We start from the raw sequence: 19,206 nt of genomic DNA on the forward strand, positions 1-19,206 counted from the left end.
GTCAGTTGGCAAAATGGTACTTTCTGAGATTGATAAAACCAGGTGTCCTTTCCACAAATGCAATAATTTGATTTTTTTAATTTTTATTTTTGTCAAAATGAAGACAGTGGCTGAATATGTCAAAAAATTACATTGCCATACACTGCAATATTCTTGTACAATTTCTGAATGGAGCCTTGGTTGATTATTGCATCTCATTTTATTATGCTGGTGTATCTTATCCTGTGGCTGCTGAGTGCTTGACACGCAACGTGATGCTTAATGTATTCTACTGTGTATGAATTATGAATTAACTTATATTTAATTGATTTAGCTGAATTATGACAGCTTGATTCACAGTCATTAAACCAAGCTCATGAGATACGTAGGGGTATTACCATTCTCTCTCTTTTTTTTAACTAATGCGATAAAATGTTGGGGGACAAGTGCAAGCACGGCCAGTACGTGCAAAGGGCAAACAAGGGCGGAGCCAAGAGTCAAACCCCAATTACGTATCATATCCATGAGGCAGAGGTGCTCACCACTTGTGGTCTTATAACACACAGAGCCCACTCTCCTGAGAACACCTAATTTGTTGATTTTGTTGTACTGTGGAGCATGTGTGCATGTAAAGTTTTGATTTATTGATTGTTCCAGTACATGCCATGCTTGTGGATTGCATATTTGCAGAGAAATATATCACACACAAATGGTTCTGTCCCAGCTCTTATTGAATTACTGTGCTGACAGATAAACAGACATTGCAATGCAAAAAAAAGCTTTTGAGGGATTTCCTTCTGATTTTTTTAATTGACAGTAGCTTTGAGATGTTATCAGGTTGAACTTCTAACAAGAAGCCGAGAGAGTGTTCTATTTTCATCCTGATTCCATCCGGAAATAAAAGGGGATCTCTCATCAATTTAAAGCATGTTTAATGAGCTGTTACAAAATAAAAAAAAACAGCTTGTGTTAAGTTCATACTGTACTAAATATCTAATTTACAACAGATTATTTACCTACAGACAGTGGCTTTTTTAGGTGTTCAACATGTAAGGTAATTGAACACCTAAAAAAGCCACTGTCAGGAAGTAAAGAATCCGTTGTAAATTAAAAAAACAGCTTGCTTTTTATCTTGTTGCTCTTCTAGTAGAAATGCAATGTCAAATATCTCTGTCTTGTAAAATATGACAGCACAGCCATTATCACACAAAATATGCATCTTACTTTGACAATTATAATGCGAGTTTGGTGGATATTTAATTGCGGTTATGATAATTATAACGGGTTCATGTTCATCTCCCCAGGTGTCTCATTTTCTTCATCCGCTCTTTAACTTACACTCTTGGTCATGAACTAATGCAGCAAGCTCACCACACAGAGTTCATTCTTTTTTTTTTCATTCAGGCCATTGTGAAAGATCCCTGCAGATACTCTTGGCAGTGCTTGAGTTGCGTCTCTATAATCGTCTCTTTCCCAACTGGCACTCACTGTTCAACACAAGATTAGAATAGTTTAATTGCAGTCTATTTTATCTCTAACTGGAGGCGAGTTATCGCTCTGTAGAATCAGGGGCAGATCAATCCTTTGGTGAGGTATGTTTCATAACATAAAGAGGGTTCTGATTTGCAGTGTTTGAAATAGCGTCAGCCCGGTGGCCCGGGGTGTACAAGTTTTACATTGGGCGTCCAACTTTTAAAATGTCTCGGCCCGGGCCGACAACTTCTTTAAGAAAAGAAAGAGCGATTATTTTCAAATCAAAGTTTTTTTCATTCAATCAAGCAAAAGCTACAAGAAAACCGCTACAAGCTATGTGGACTCCTCTTTCTTCGCGGCTTTCAAAAGTGTCAAGTACACTTTTCAGTCAAGGTGTAGTCCGAAGTAGCGGGTTTATTCTGAGCCGTTCCCTGAGAGTTTGTCATGATCTGGTTGGCGACCAACGGGGGGCGCTGTCGGCCCCGCCTGCACCTGCACAGGTGCTGGTCGTCCCGATCAGATTGGCGATCAGCGGGTAGCGACGTCAGCCCTGCCGGCAGCCTCGCAGGTGCTCGTCGTTATAATCAATGACACTTAAAAGGACACCTGGCACGATCATCCGGTGCCGATTCATTGTTTGTTTGCTGCTTGTTTGCTGCATGCATTATGTACGTGTTTGTTTGCTGCTTGGTTGCAGCATGCATCGTGTACGTGTTTGTTTAACCTTGGCGGGCTTTTACTTTTGGTCTTCTTTTGCTACTTTGTATTTTTTCCATTCAGATCATTTTGATGTTTTACATTTTGTTCCTGCTGACTTTATTTTAATACAATTTGTCAAACAACCTCCTGCTCCCTCCTGCCTGCTTTTTGGGATCCGAACCCGCCATCACCACCTTGCAAACCGTGACAGAATGAATCGGCCTACCATCGGATCCCGCAGGTACGTCGGACCCGTCTCATTTCCACCCTGTGCCTGGCAATGCTACGTCCACGTTAGCGAAAGCCTCGTCGCGTTTGAATCGCGTCACTCGACGAGCCGCAACGTCCACATAAACGTCCGGCCGAGACCTCCTTCCAGGTGGCCGTCCAGGGTGACACTGGGTGACTGGCATTGCACGCCCACGTCCAGCCACGCTGTCGTCGTGCATGACGAATTGAGTCTCATCCACGACGAGCCGTGCAACGTCCGCGTCAATGTCAGTCCGAGACCCCACTCACCGCTGGATCCCGGAGCGGCTCTGGACTGGTCTCGTTGCCCCGGAGCCGGGCAGTTCACGCCCACGTCGGCGTCCGGCCGAGACCTGGTCCCATACGGCCGTACGGGGTGCCATTATGCGCCTGGCAGTTCGACGTCCACGCAGAGCCATGCGCCGTCGCGTGAACGTGCGAGAGGGATCGCACTCACGCCCACGACGATCCGTGCCGCGTCTTCGTCCACCCCAGGCCGAGTCCCGTTCCCATCAGGCCGCCGCCCGTCGTGTGCTGGAGAGGCAGCGGTTGCCCTCTCCACCGACCGTTCCCTGGCGAGTGGACCTTTTTGGGAGACTGTTGGGACTTCTGGAAGCAGCCCCTTGAAGGGGGGGTACTGTCATGATCTGGTTGGCGACCAACGGGGGGCGCTGTCGGCCCCGCCTGCACCTGCACAGGTGCTGGTCGTCCCAATCAGATTGGCGATCAGCGGGTAGTGACGTCAGCCCTGCCGGCAGCCTCGCAGGTGCTCGTCGTTATAATCAATGACACTTAAAAGGACACCTGGCACGATCATCCGGTGCCGATTCATTGTTTGCTGCTTGTTTGCTGCATGCATTGTGTACGTGTTTGTTTGCTGCTTGGTTGCAGCATGCATCGTGTACGTGTTTGTTTAACCTTGGCGGGCTTTTACTTTTGGTCTTCTTTTGCTACTTTGTATTTTTTCCATTCAGATCATTTTGATGTTTTACATTTTGTTCCTGCTGACTTTATTTTAATACAATTTGTCAAACAACCTCCTGCTCCCTCCTGCCTGCTTTTTGGGATCCGAACCCGCCATCACCACCTCGCAAACCGTGACAGAGTTTCATTATTCTGATGCCTGGGTTATCACTTCATATGACAATCATCTGATCAGTAATTACCCGCTTTGGATCTACCATCACTCACATCATCAATGAGCTGGGAAAGACTGGCCCTGTGGAGAATAGCCTGTAATACATCAATGGTGTGATGGAATTAGTATCAGCCATCAATCCACTTGAGAGGAAATCCCTGGTAAAATGAAGTTAAGATAGGGAGTCCAGCGTGTAGGCGTTCTAGCAAACCCTTTATAGTGATTCGGCACACACTGGATGGGGTTCTTATCGTGTATCTTCACACGAGTGTGTGAGTAATTCCCATTTTTTTTGCCAATGATGAGAGAGATGTAAATTGTTGCCAGGTGTGTCAGAGGCAACAAGCTCATATATATATCACAGATATGAGTGGTCTTTTGTCTTGTAAATTTCACGATGTAGTTTGGATTTCCACATAAAAAGATAAAACATAAATACACAGATACATGCTAGGGTACAGGGAAAGTAATGGAACAAAATGTGTATGTATTCCAGCTGGCTTTTATCAGGGTTTCCGGTTGTAACTAATTTCAGCCATTCCAAGTTACTCTGGTCACAGAAATCACTGCACAGTGTTTCTAATCTTGTCGTGGGCCCAGATTGGAGACACATTCACTCATCTGTTCCAGGAACTGATTGGCCAGACAAAATCAAGCATTTTTATGCCGTTTAGGAAAAAATCCGACCACGTCTTCGACTATTTGCCAATTACCTGCATATCCAATCATTGATTGCGAATTGACATCTTAAACATCTGCTAAAAATAACTCACAGTGTAATGGTTCACCCATTACACTGTGAGTTATTTTTTTCAGCAAATCCTAGCAATCACGCTCATTTAGTACACGAATAAAAGGTATACACTACGACAGAGGTCGGGAACCTATGGCTTGCGAGCCATATATTACTCTTTTGATGATTGCATCTGGCTCGCCGATATAACTAAATACATATTCTCGTTTTTTTGGTGTTCATTTCCTGTTTGGGCGGCAGTTGGAGGAAAGCACACTTTTGATTGGATGATACTGAACCTTGGCCATTGATACCGAAACAGGCGAACGCCCCCTTTTAAATAAGCCTGACAAGTAAAAAAAATACGAGTGTTGTACACTTCAGGTTGAATGGACGGAAGGATTCGCCTTTGTGGAGAGAAAACGTTCTGCCGTATTCCAATTTGCAATGAAACAAAACCATGAATGAAACAGTTTAATATCAGTGGCACTTTGACAAGCCCCATGCTAACGTTAGCAGAGAGACAGCAGAACGCAAACGTGCACGCTAATGAGGAGTGTGAGGGCGAGCTAGCAGTAACTTCGCCTCTGGACCCGGCAAGTTGACTTTCATTCCGATCGTTTGGCTGGATTTTTACCAATCATGAGGAACTGAAACCATTCATATTAATGGTGATTATTATCACAAGTTATTTTAAATAAGACATTTTGTTGAAATCACGTGTGTCCGTGTTTACTCTCACTGAAAAACATTTCCAAATATTTTACTTTTATGGCTCTCTTAGTCAAAAAGGTTCCCGACCCCTGCACTACAGTAATGAATGTAGACCCTTCCAGGTGTGTTTCACTCACATTTTTCCATTCTGGAAGCAAAAAGAACAATTCCCTCTGGATCAATTTGTCCACCCATCATCTCCGTCTGTATGATTTGCACTCGGGAATGAGATGTGTTGCCCCGCGAAACACTGTTGTGCCTCTTCAAGACAAAAAAAGGTTCACACCTGTCAAAACTGTTAGGGTCCCAAGGGAGGATGCTGCGAAAGAGGATTCAGGCAGGGGAAAAGAAAGATAATCAGGAGGACAGGGGGTCACACATATTAAGGGTGGCTTTATTATTCATTTGCACAAAGCGTCACTGCAAACCAGCCAAACAACGAGTATCTATTTTATGACCACAGAAACTTCAGTGAAGACTCGCATTTTGCTCTCTTTTTTGCTCGTCTTCATCATGTTTCAAGCAGTTTTGTGATTATCTTAACTGTACAGCCAAGAAGTCGATGAGAAGGTTTCTTCAGCCGTCATCTGTACAAAAGTGAAGGATTCGGACGTTTCGCCTCCTATCCAAGAGGCTTCGTCAGCGAACTAAAGTCTGACTGGTCGTATCGGCCCCATTTATATATCCCTAATGTCCAGACACGGTGGCGCCGGACACAGCTATGATAGGTCCCTACTCTCAGGTTGGGGGGGGCAAGGGACCCCTCCCTGTGGCCCCACTGATTGTTCCTACATTCCTGACTAACGACTGGCCTATTACCCCCACTCCCCCCGGTATCACCTCATCAGCATAACGACCCTCATCAGCATTGCGAAAGTTGCCTAACCTGTTTTGCCTAAGCAGGCTATTGTATGAACGATCCAAATTGAACCTCACCCCACCAGACCAGTTTAATGAAGGATTTTGTTGTTTTATAAGAATCGCCTCTTTTACCCCCCTTTCAAACCATCTATGTTCTTTCGCTAAGATTTTAACCTCATTGTCGTCAAATGAGTGGTTGCTAGCTTTTAGGTGCAAATGTACTGCCGATTGAGGCCCACTAGTATTATCCCTGCGATGTTGATAAAGTCTTTTTTTGAGAATTTGTTGAGGCTCCCCAATGTACTGCTCTTTACAATTTTCATTCTTACAATGTATGGAATAAACTACATTACTTTGTTTTTCATTTGGTAGCCTATCTTTTGGATGCACTAATTTTTGCCTTAACGTGTTTATCGGTTTGAAATAAGTAGGAATTTTATGTTGCCAAAGGACTCTTTGTAATTTTTCAGAAACTCCTGCAATGTACGGTACTGCTACTCCTCTCCTTTTTGAATCTTGAGAATTATTGGTTTCGTTCGCTAATCTTTCTTTCTGACATTTGCTGAATGACCACTGAGGGTACCCACAGTTAGTGAGTGCTCTCCTGATATGTTTTGACTCCTTTTCTCTACCTTCAGTGCTAGTTGGTATTAGTTTAGCCCTATGCTGGAGGGTTCTGATAACTCCTAGTTTATGTTGTAAAGGGTGGTTAGAGTCAAAAAGTAAGTATTGGTCAGTGTGCGTAGCCTTCCTAAAGACTTCTGTTTTTAGCGCTCTGTCCTCTTTTATAATTACTTTACAATCCAAGAAGGCTAGTTGGTTCTCTTGAATGTCCTCACGAGTAAATTTAATGTTGAAGTCTACAGAGTTGAGGTGATCTGTGAAGGATTGAATTTCTTGTTTCTTAATTATGACAAAAGTATCGTCCACATATCTAAACCAGTGTCTAGGTTTAGAAATTAGGAATGAACAGTTTGCAAGGGAGAATTGGATCAAAAATTTGTCAGAGATCTCTCAGAGACAGAAAAGGCGGTACTTACCAAAGGTTTAAATTTCTCAGTGACTCATAAAACTATACCTACAATAATAGATTATATCAAACCTATTTATTTTGTCTTCATAATCCAATGTGTTGAGAAGCACTGTGGATCTGCCCTTGTCTGCTGGCAAAATAGTAATATTTTTGTCTTTTTGTAGAGTAGTTAACGCCTTTCTCTCTTCTAATGTTATGTTGGACGGAGGTAGTTTGGCACTACTGAGAAGAGCTGATATTTTAATGCGTAGATCATCTGCCTCTGCATACGAAAGTTGGTTATTTTTAATAGCTGATTCAGTAGCTGTGATATAATCTATTATTGTAGGTATAGTTTTATGAGTCACTGAGAAATTTAAACCTTTGGTAAGTACCGCCTTTTCTGTCTCTGAGAGATCTCTGACAAATTTTTGATCCAATTCTCCCTTGCAAACTGTTCATTCCTAATTTCTAAACCTAGACACTGGTTTAGATATGTGGACGATACTTTTGTCATAATTAAGAAACAAGAAATTCAATCCTTCACAGATCACCTCAACTCTGTAGACTTCAACATTAAATTTACTCGTGAGGACATTCAAGAGAACCAACTAGCCTTCTTGGATTGTAAAGTAATTATAAAAGAGGACAGAGCGCTAAAAACAGAAGTCTTTAGGAAGGCTACGCACACTGACCAATACTTACTTTTTGACTCTAACCACCCTTTACAACATAAACTAGGAGTTATCAGAACCCTCCAGCATAGGGCTAAACTAATACCAACTAGCACTGAAGGTAGAGAAAAGGAGTCAAAACATATCAGGAGAGCACTCACTAACTGTGGATACCCTCAGTGGTCATTCAACAAATGTCAGAAAGAAAGATTAGCGAACGAAACCAATAATTCTCAAGATTCAAAAAGGAGAGGAGTAGCAGTACCGTACATTGCAGGAGTTTCTGAAAAATTACAAAGAGTCCTTTGGCAACATAAAATTCCTACTTATTTCAAACCGATAAACACGTTAAGGCAAAAATTAGTGCATCCAAAAGATAGGCTACCAAATGAAAAACAAAGTAATGTAGTTTATTCCATACATTGTAAGAATGAAAATTGTAAAGAGCAGTACATTGGGGAGACTCAACAAATTCTCAAAAAAAGACTTTATCAACATCGCAGGGATAATACTAGTGGGCCTCAATCGGCAGTACATTTGCACCTAAAAGCTAGCAACCACTCATTTGACGACAATGAGGTTAAAATCTTAGCGAAAGAACATAGATGGTTTGAAAGGGGGGTAAAAGAGGCGATTCTTATAAAACAACAAAATCCTTCATTAAACCGGTCTGGTGGGGTGAGGTTCAATTTGGATCGTTCATACAATAGCCTGCTTAGGCAAAACAGGTTAGGCAACTTTCGCAATGCTGATGAGGGTCGTTATGCTGATGAGGTGATACCGGGGGGAGTGGGGGTAATAGGCCAGTCGTTAGTCAGGAATGTAGGAACAATCAGTGGGGCCACAGGGAGGGGTCCCTTGCCCCCCCCCCAACCTGAGAGTAGGGACCTATCATAGCTGTGTCCGGCGCCACCGTGTCTGGACATTAGGGATATATAAATGGGGCCGATAGGACCAGTCAGACTTTAGTTCGCTGACGAAGCCTCTTGGATAGGAGGCGAAACGTCCGAAACCTTCACTTTTGTACAGATGACGGCTGAAGAAACCTTCTCATCGATGGACCACTCCTGTACGACTGAGAGCTTACACAGACGTACAGCCAAGAAGCAAAACAATTTTGAAAATTACATCTTGTATATGGTTGTGGGTATGTGATTGATTACTTAATGACAAATACAGCGCTGCCTTTGGTTACAATTTTAATTGGAAATTGAAAAAAATATTTAAACCATTCAAGGCTCATAGAAACAACAATTTTTGTAAGATGTTTGCTCAGGAAAATAGCACACTATTGTTTGGTACAACACATACACAAATAATAGACTTCACGTAAATCGAATGGAAAGAATTACTGTCAACAGTTTGTGGATTCTTAATAATTTGTTGTGACTGCATGGGAGGTTGATTGAACACCCTATTGTCCATAGTTGGTAATGTGAATGTTTGTCTATTTGTTCCCTGCGGTTGACCGGCGACCAGTTCAGGGTGTACTCTGTCGACCGCCCGAAAACATACGATTCAATACACCTGTGACCCTCGTGAGCATGAGCTGTTTGAAAAAACGCATGGATGGACATGAGGCTCCTTCTGGTGGACAAGTGTTAGCCTTAAGAGTGCAGTACAATACAGATTTGTGCATGCACATGGAGGAGATGGTGACACCGCTTCAGTACGCTTCAATAATACCAGCTCCTATTCGCAGAGGACAAATAATATAGACCCGTGTCTACATATGTTTCTCCACTGTTTGGTTTCAAATACAGTTATATGTTGCTCAAAGGGTTATAAAATGCCGACATTGACGCTTTTTGTTAGCGTGACTATGGCCATTTTTGTATTGCTTAATAAACCAAAGCGGACATGCCATGTGTTTGGTTTCAATACTCAATGTGTTCTTGTTGTTCTTCCACTGATGCTTTAAACAAACTGTTTGAAGCAATTTATTTCCTTGAAGACCTACACGATATATTAAATTGCTGCCCGTTGAAGTGAGTAGAGTTGTAGAGTTGCCCGTGAAGTGAGTATAGTTGTAATCCCAAATTTTCGCTTTCAAGGCATAGCAAACCAATGGAATGGGAAAAAATGTTGTTTTATGTCCAGGCACAACTGTTAACAGAAGGAATGTAAAAAGTCAATTTCTGCTCGAGACCAGCCTTTTCTCTCTTTTTCATAGAACCACAGTTGAAAAGTTTGTCTCGTCACCCTTCATCCAAAATGCAGCATTGTTGATGCACACTCATTTATTTTACTACAGCTTTTAGCATTAACAAGTTGAAAAGGAATTGTGCAAATGGCGTATTTATTGATTCACGCCGACCAAGGTGAAGGTGTTTTCCCTTCATAAGACCTCTATTGAATGAGTAATAAGGCTTGTTTTGGTCCAATGTGTGTACTGCAACACCATATGATCTTTGAACCTTTGCTCCAATGTTCCCAGTATTGCAAAAATATGAATTATGTCCTTGTCATTGTATGTGTGTGCTTCGGGTTTGAAATGGTGACAGGATAGGCAATTGAGCTGGCCATGTAACATTCCCTGCAGACCATGGTGCAATAGGGGATCACGCCCTTATAGCCCAAAGTAATGGATTTATGAATATTTGAGTTGGGTGTTATCATGTTAGGTCATATCAGAATTCTGTGCTTGATTTGCCAAACCTTTTTTATTATACTAGTTGTCATAAATCAGCTTAACTGGCATGTTTCACTCAATGTGTAATATGTTATCTAACAATGTTCCTCTCAATCTCCTGTGGCTCGGTGCGACTAATCACCCCACCCTCTGCCTTTTAGGTGTCTGGTCTTTCCTAACACCATCGCAACATTGCAGCTCACACTCAGAAACAACACACACACAGACACACGCACGCACGCGCACACACGTGCGCACACACACGCACACATACAGCCCTACATGGTTGGTTGCCACGGTAACAATGCAGTGAGTTCCTCCAGCACTCTAGTCTGGTTATGGCTGTCCAGATCCCTTCATAGGTGCAAAGATTGATGAGTGTTCGCTCATCAAATGTCTAATCTGGGTGGGAACTGATGCAGAACACTTGGAAATGGATGCCACTTTTATAAGGTGATAAAACTTATTTCCCATTGCATTCTGCTCTTAACATGCCAAAATTGGATTCTGAAAGTTTTTTTTGTCACACTGCAAAGGCAAGAATGTGTCTTGAATTGTCAGCTTTTATGGGGTGATTACATACACAACCTCAAAAGAAAGAGCACTACAGTTGATGGAACAGGAAGTGTGCGTTTCTGAGGTGGACTTCCTGATCACTGATCTGCAGCAACGGTTAAGGTGACCTACTACAAGCAAAGCAAAAGCTAATTAAGGAGCTGTGGGGTTGCGCAATTGTATAGCAATGATAACAGTGTTTTGCAGCTGGGGTGTAGCAAATAATCACGCTGTTGTGATCATTCTAACATGTGTGTGCTGTATGTGCGCAGTATCACATCAGCCACCATAGCCCTCAAATGATATACTATTAAATAAAATGTTTTGAAAAAAAGCACTACATCCGAGTGCTTACAAGGCTCTTACAGAGGGCGCCAGAGTGCCTCTAAATGGTCGCATTTGCCCTTAAAAAATATGAGACAGAAGAAGTAAATGTTTCATCAACCAAGTGTAACTCGTAAATCTATTAATTTTTTGCTGAAACATTTCAGCTCCACACTTCGGTCTAAAGCATGGACAACAAGGACATGTTCAGATTCGTTTATTCACCGTAACAGTATTTTGGACAACGCACATTAACATAAAGAGACTTTATGGCAAGGGTGTCAAACTCATTTTTTTGCCGCGGGCCGCATTTACGGTTTCCTCTCGGGAGCCGTTATGAATTTGGGGAAGCCATTGGAATGTTTAATCCCCTCCACATATAGCATGTAGAGCGCACAACAAATTAACGAATAACACGATTTCAAATCTGAAGTCACGAATAATGACTGTTATTGTGGTTTACATGCGATAATTTGATATTTTCATTCGGACTTAAGCAAGGATCATGGAATTTGACTTGCTTGATTTGATTTCGCGGGCCGAATAAAATAATGTTAGGGGCCAGATTTGGCCCACGGGCCATGACTTCAACACCTGTGCTTTACGGTAATATGACGTAATAAACTTCATAAACACGTCACTCGACACACGACAGATCCTGCAAACTTTAAGTCTTAGTGGCACTATTTAGGGAATGCCGCTCACCTGGATAATTGTACCTAGATGTGAAATGTACTTCTAGTGCTCCTAAAATGTTAAATTGGAGGCTACTATGCTCTTATCTCCAAATGTTAGTGAAAAAGACGATCCATGTTGATCTTATTGATCCTAATAAATAAAACATTTGTGCTTCATCGCCACAATCTGTGACTATATTCCACTGTGTTCATAATTCCTTCACCATGATTATTTTAATAACAGGGAACCCGTGAGGTTAAAGTCAAGTAAGATGCTACCTCTTTCAGAAAGCGATTCAGTTTATAAATTATCAAAATATTCCACCGTTCAATATTTTGTGTGCACAATCGAGTTTAGTTTGACGCATCAACATTAAAAAAAGAATCGCTGTTTTTGTTCAGTGAATCAGAGCTTGTATTAATGGGCACATGCTTTTTTTTAAAAAAATGCTTCCTGTTTGGCATATGACATCCATACAGTACGTGCAGTTGTCCCATCTCATGAGCTGATCCACCACTATCAGTTTAGATGGATAAAATAGCTCAGGGCCATGCCGTTAAAGAGAACACCACTATAGTCTACTGTATTTCGTAGAAATTAACCGGCTTTGATGTAGTGGGAGTAATAAAGCCTGATATAATGAATACCCCAAGGATTAAAATGGAAATGCAAGGTAGGGGTTGGTAGAAGACAACATTGGAGAGCACTTGTATCAGCCATCACATGGTCATGTACGGGGAGCCATTAGCTTGCAGAAACAGGTCTTTCCTCCACCAGCTCCATCGATTTACTGATCATCTGTCTTTACTCTTTCGGCTAACATTACGATGAGCAAGGGCCGATCACACTTTTGTTTACCATCCCTGCAACAATTGATTTGAACATGGTGAGTACCAGTTTTTGCAAGGGCAAAAGGGCACACACATTTCATAGGTGATCTGATGTTATTGATTTTGTTTCAAGCACTGCTAGAGTGTCCATCCATCCATTTTCTACAGTGCTCGTCTGTGGCTGACCTGGTGCCAATCCCAGATGGCCAATATAAACAATATGATTGTGCAGTGATCTAAACACTTGTTGTTCCACTCTATTAAAAAATTGCTTGTAAAGCATTGATGTCATCAAACAAATTGACCATATGCACGAATAAAACCCAATGCAATGCAGTGGTGTGGTTCACTACAGTAACACATGCACAGAGACAGAAATTAAAATCTGGGAATATCTTCAGGGAATGTTCCGACAAACTGCAGTTTCTGTCTTTGCAGTGTTCAGTGAGGCGCCATATCACCATCATCATTAATTTCACAGGAAATATCACAGGGACCTTTGGTGCAGGCACAACAGATGGACGTGTGATTTTCTCCTTTTTGCTAAATTTTTCTCTGATACACCGGGGTACAAAGTACAAACCAATTTGGAAGGAGAGAATATATCAGTTTCCCAAATGCAGCAACATAAAAAAATGCTTCAGGTTCATCTCTCTACAATGTATTGGCTTACATTCAGTTTAACAGTACTGTGTTCGAATTGATATCCCTTATAATTTGGTCACCTTAATCCTGATCCATCCATCCATCCATCCATCCATCCATCCATCCATCCATCCATCCATCATCTGAACCGCTTAATCGTCATTAGGGTCGCGGGGCTGCTGGAACCTATCTCAGCTGTCTTCGGGACATCCTGAACCGGTTGCTAGCAAATCACATGGCACACAGACCTGCGCTCACACTCACACTTATGGACAATTTGCAGTGTTCAATCAGCCTGCCATGCATGTTTTTGGAATGTCGGAGGTACAGTAAACGAAGTACCCGGGCACATGTCAACACCACACAGGACTCGTGATCAAACCCATGACCTCTGCACTGTAAGGTTGACTCACTAGCCACTGGACCATCAGGGTGCCCCTCATGTAAATATAAATGTAATTTCATCTGTGATTAACTCATTCACTGCCATTCCCAAATAGTGAAAATATGTTGTGGAGTGCCATTCCCAGGAGGGTGCTGAAAAAGTGCTGGTGAGACCTCTGGCGATGTTTTTTTTCTCTTCCACAAGGGACCAGCATTTGCCTTTGGTAGAGCTGCCTCCACTTGCACCTTACTCAAGACTCATATAACTTAAAAATTAACTCATTTTTTCTGATAACAGAAGAGAGTCTCAGGTTTCTTACGCTGCACTGAATGTTTATGCAGTCCTAAAACTCCATATTTTGTGGCTCCTGGAATTTGAGTGAAATTTACAAAAAAAAAACTGGCACTGCAGTGGACACATTTTTGCCGACCAAGACTAATTTTTCAATCGTAGTTTTTTTTTTGTTCTTTTCAAAAAATGCGATGTGATTATCTGGTTTCCCTGGTGCTGAATTGTCAGCCAATGAGTCCCAAGGTCCTTCATCTCCTGTTTTAAAATCAGCCACGACAAGATAGTTTTGCTACATGAGTTCTAAAAGTCAGTTTGCTTGCGACCAGAAAATATCTCCTGAGCAACACCAAAATTTGTATGATCAACTCCAGCTAGTTAACTGCCAGCAAGCATTTTTATGCTGAATGTGAGACTGCTGGAATTTAGGAGGATAAAAAAAGGATTCTCAGAAGGCCATAGTATTCCTTTGAACGTAAATGACAATTATGGCTAATGGCAGCAGTAAGCAAGTATTTGCTTTGTGAGGGAAAAGACAATATGACTTGCAACAAACTGAGTCTTTGTTGTTTGCATAAGAAGTGGCAGTTATGATGTTTTCATTTTCAAGTCAAAACTAGTTGAAACACAGGCCATTGGTCGTCACGCTCTGTAGATGAGTAGAAAATAGTCAGCCACCGCATTGATTTTCATTTCGAGATTTATTAGTTTATGAAATCCAATATTTCCGCTGCTTCACTGGCTATGGTGACAAAGTGCTCTCAAAGCCGAAAGCAATGTGCAGTGATACAACCAAGTTTTATTTCTACTTGTTTTCATTGTTTACATTACTTGCCATTTACCGGCTTAAAGGACAACCGACGTCTCTGGACAAGTTGTCTCCATAATTTGTAAATTGGCTTCAAATGACTTCTACTGAGCGTATTTTACAAAGATTCCACCGCATATAGCTATATTTTACGTTTTAAGACTCGCGCTGAATATTCCGGAAGTCTTGTTTTTGAGTTGGTGACGAGTCCGTACGTGACGTCACTGAAGGAACGCCCCTGACCGAAAAAAAGCCAGAAGAGGGCGTCTAAGCTCCATGTAAGGAATTTATCAGCCTGTGGAAACGGGCTGATTCATTCGTCACAGGAGCTCGGTGGCCATTTTCTGCCTCATTTTGGATGAGACATTTCCCCCCAAATGTTGCCTGAAAATGGCACAGAATAAATTCTTTAATCGATTGCAAACATGTATGCTTTCCTCTTCAGAACTACAGTGAGACCTTAACTTACGAACTTAATTGGTTCCCAGACAGAGTGTGTACGGTGAAAATTGTGTATCTCCCAAAAAAAATCCCATAGGAAACCATTAAAATGGGAATAATCCGTTCCTGGGTTTCCATAAAATATACTTTTCAACTAAATACGCCTTAAAACTACACACAACATACCTTATTCTATGTATAATAAATGTGCTATTGTATTGTAATGAAAGATATACACTGCATTGTATCATAAAGTCACTTTATTTACATTTGTGATTGTCATTGATGGCTTGATGGAATGGCGTTGGAGGTCGAAGGTCAAAGGGAATTGCTGTTTGGAAAGAGATGCACATTATATGAGGACTGTAATTAAATAAATAAACTGTGCTGTAAAATAAAGTTGTATTTACCTTTTTGATGGTCGTTGATGGCTTATGGAAGGAGAGTCACCTTCCATAAGGACTGTTGGTAAATTAACCTCTAGTGTGGCTTCTCTTCTTTTTTCTTTGGAGACTCCTCATCATTTTTGCTGATTAAAAACCTCTTAATTAACACCTGTTGCTTTCTGACTTGTAAGGTCTTACGAAGCTAAGGCATCACATTATTGTTCATCATGTTGATGATTGTCATTGCCACAGTCTTTTCTGAATGGAACTGTTCGGTAAAAGCCTGCACATCATTCCACTTTGCCAACATTGCCTTTATGAGCTCACTTGATGCTGCAGCCATCTCCTCCTCAGATGTTCTGTTACTGGCTTTAAAATCCTCAATAAGCGCCGAACTTCCAGGTTGGCGCATGGCGATATCGGCGTGAATTAGCCGTGCTTTCTCGCATAAAATAGCTTTACACACGCTGTCGTTTTTCAACTTCTTCGATTGCCCGAGACGTCGCTTTGAGAGCACGGAAACACCTTTTGCAACAGACGCACCTTTGATGGCTTTTCTGTTCCTGAGAATTGTAGCAATGGTTGACTTAGCATAGCCGTGCTCGGGCACTAAATAACACAAACGCACACCTCGTTCGTGTTTTTCAATTATCTCCTTCTTCTCAGCGACTTTGTGTCTTCTTGGGCTGAACACGAGCCTGTGGTGGGTTTTTTTTCAGTCCTGTCATAGTAAAATTATCAGCAAAAAGCTCCAAGTAGGCGATCGACATGTGCATTCAATGAGAGGGGGTGTGGAAAGTAGCGCCAGCTGGAGCGCTGTTCGGTTGTGTGCTTCCGCCGAAGATCACTCCGCCAGATCCGACGGTCGTGTGCTTGATGGACCAGACGTGGTGGGTGTGTAATATGAAAATAGTGCTTAGTATAAGTTTTAATTTTCATAAGTTTGACGTTCGTAAGATGAAAAGTTCGTAATATAAGGTGTTCGTAAGTTGAGGTCTCACTGTATTTGAATCATATTCATAACTGGATGTGTAACAAGAAAGCATATTCTCATAATCTGAAGCCATTGTTTTGATTCTCCAGCAATGCAAGACGTGTTGGCGTGACGTCACGAACTGTGGGCGGGACTTTCTGAAAATGCCCAATTCGCAGCTCAATTTTTCACACATTTTGGACACTTTAAGTCATTTTTATTGGTGTTTTGCATTTGAATATAAATATACTGCGTGTTTTGGGTATTTTAGATGCGTTAAAACGTTTTTCTGATGTTAGTTAGGAAACAAAAAAGTGACGTGGGTTGTCCTTTAATGCTTTTCATTGCCTGATGAGAAAATGAAAATGAAGAAAATGTGGGCAGTAGGTAGTCATAAAAATGCATTTATGTATTTTAGACATGTACCAAAATAAAAGGCCACTATAATTAAAGTCGCTTTTTCTGCTTCAGTCACGGATAATGGAAAAACATGTCATCCAAGATCATTCAGTTTTAAAATTTAAAGTGGAACATTCAAGCTGACATTGGTTTGCACAGTTAACCACAATTTTATCAATTCATAATTACATTACTATTCATAAAATAATTACTATTACATTATTATTTTTATGAGTACAAGCCGTCATGTGGTTTTAATTGATTCATTGTGTGCTTTGCAGAGTGAAATGTTGATATTTGTGGCGTGCAATTGATTAGAAGAGGAATATCTTCATCAGCTTCATATTTGCCCGCAAATGAAAGAGCGAGCGCAATTCAAATGTGGAGGTCAGTCCAGGGTTTTGGATAAAGTACATCTTAATTATAACCATATCCTTCCAATCCATCTTCCATACCATTTATCCTGGGATCGGTTCCCACTCTGCGACAGTGGGGATTTTAATGGTTGTTTGGCCGTTGTTTATCTTTGCAAATGTCAAGTCTGGAAAAATAAAATGGTGAAAAACCATTGGACGTTTCCATCTATTTTCAAGAAACATATTCTGTTTTGTATTTACACACAAATCACTGCCGAAAAAAGGTAGTAAAACGTTGACAAGAAGTCTTGTTGCAATTGTTATCCTTGTGTCCCGTTTCGATTACGGTACTCTTAAGGCTGATCATTTGATATAATACATATTGCATAAAATGAACATAATCCTTCAATTTATATTTTTGTTTTTGGACACTTGTAACGCAATCATACTTCAGGGCAACATTTTTGTGTGGCTATAGAAGCCCATCTTGCACTAACCAATATTGGATGACTGCTGAATTGTTTGAGCGCAGGAGCAATTTAAGGGTTCCACTGTAAACACATCAAAAAGATGCAGTGGTAAAGCTTTATAATTGGTGTCCTTGCGGGGAGCTAATTATAATTGGACAGGGACCTTATGTATTTTTTGCATGAAGTCATCTTCGAGATGGTTCTAGTTTTTGGAGCCCCCCCCCACCCCCCACACACATGATTTTTCAGAACATGTAATCCTTTTGATTCTTGTCAGTAGATTTGCTTCAATTTCTCCAGCAATGTGAGTTTTCGTAGATCAATCACAGCTGTAATAATTCCCCCTCCATGTTTCGAAATCCTGTGGAGTGTGGAGGCTTCACGTGTGTGGTCTTGTTGGCATGGAAACAGGATCGGCATTGCGATGGATTGAATTTTTCACCCTCAGTTCCCAGTTAAGCGTTGAAGAATGCGCGACCCCCCTCCCCACCATCTTCGCCCCCTCACCCTCCCCAGTTATTACTGCATGAAGGGGGCTGAATGTGGGTGGGGAGATTGGTTTTGAAGTCGTCTTTAGGGTTTTGGCGTGCGGGAGATATGGAAAAAAAGCCATTTTAAGAAGATGCTTTGTGTCCCTCATCAGAGACTTAATAGGTGATGCAATTCACTTACATCTATAAGAAAAATTGTAATGATTTATTTTGAAATAACATTAGTCACAATAGATACCTGTAGTTTCTATTGAGCCCAAAAGAAACAAATCCACCCTCCCCCCCCCCCCCCAAAAAAAAAAAAAAAAAAAAAAAAAAAAACTAATTGGATTCCATTATTATCATCCAGCTACAAACCGTCTGTTAAAAGAATGAACTACCCGGTATATTTTAGTGACATCTAGTGGGTAAATCAGGAAAACACAGGGATCGTCATTCAGGCGATTTCATTCAAAAGCAGATCTGGTAATCTTTGCAAGCGTGTACAACCACAGACCTATTTGTAAGGAAAATGATGGGAAAAAAGTATTACACATGTTTGCGAATCTTTTCTGTGAGTCAGAATAGTGAGATAAGCAAGTAGCTTCAACATTTGACATATAAAGTATATTATCAAGAACCTAGTTGTGCTTGGAGAAAGTATTCTCACGTCTGTGGATCATTTGATTCATTTGGTCACAAACAAAATAACAAATAATTACAAACAATAATTACAAATCCAAAGCCATTTGAAACGAAAAACCCCAGAGAGATTGTTGAGATTGCATATACATTTCTAAACGACCAAGTACTTCAGACACACTTTTACCTCTAGAACTTAAATACATAAAGACATTTTGCTGGGGTACTGCAATGTTTTTACTTTGACTCAAGTGATGTTCCACATGGTGATGATAACCTCAAGTATTTGTTTTTTTTCTGTCAAGGCGATACTCAAATATTGCATTTGTGTACTTTATATAAGATTGTGGACGTGTAATTGTCACTTTGCCATTTATTTGTTCTCTAATGCA

This window comes from Hippocampus bargibanti, linkage group LG03, assembly GCF_051943395.1.
Source record: "Hippocampus bargibanti isolate YZ-2025 linkage group LG03, ASM5194339v1, whole genome shotgun sequence".
Classification (NCBI taxonomy): domain Eukaryota; kingdom Metazoa; phylum Chordata; class Actinopteri; order Syngnathiformes; family Syngnathidae; genus Hippocampus; species Hippocampus bargibanti.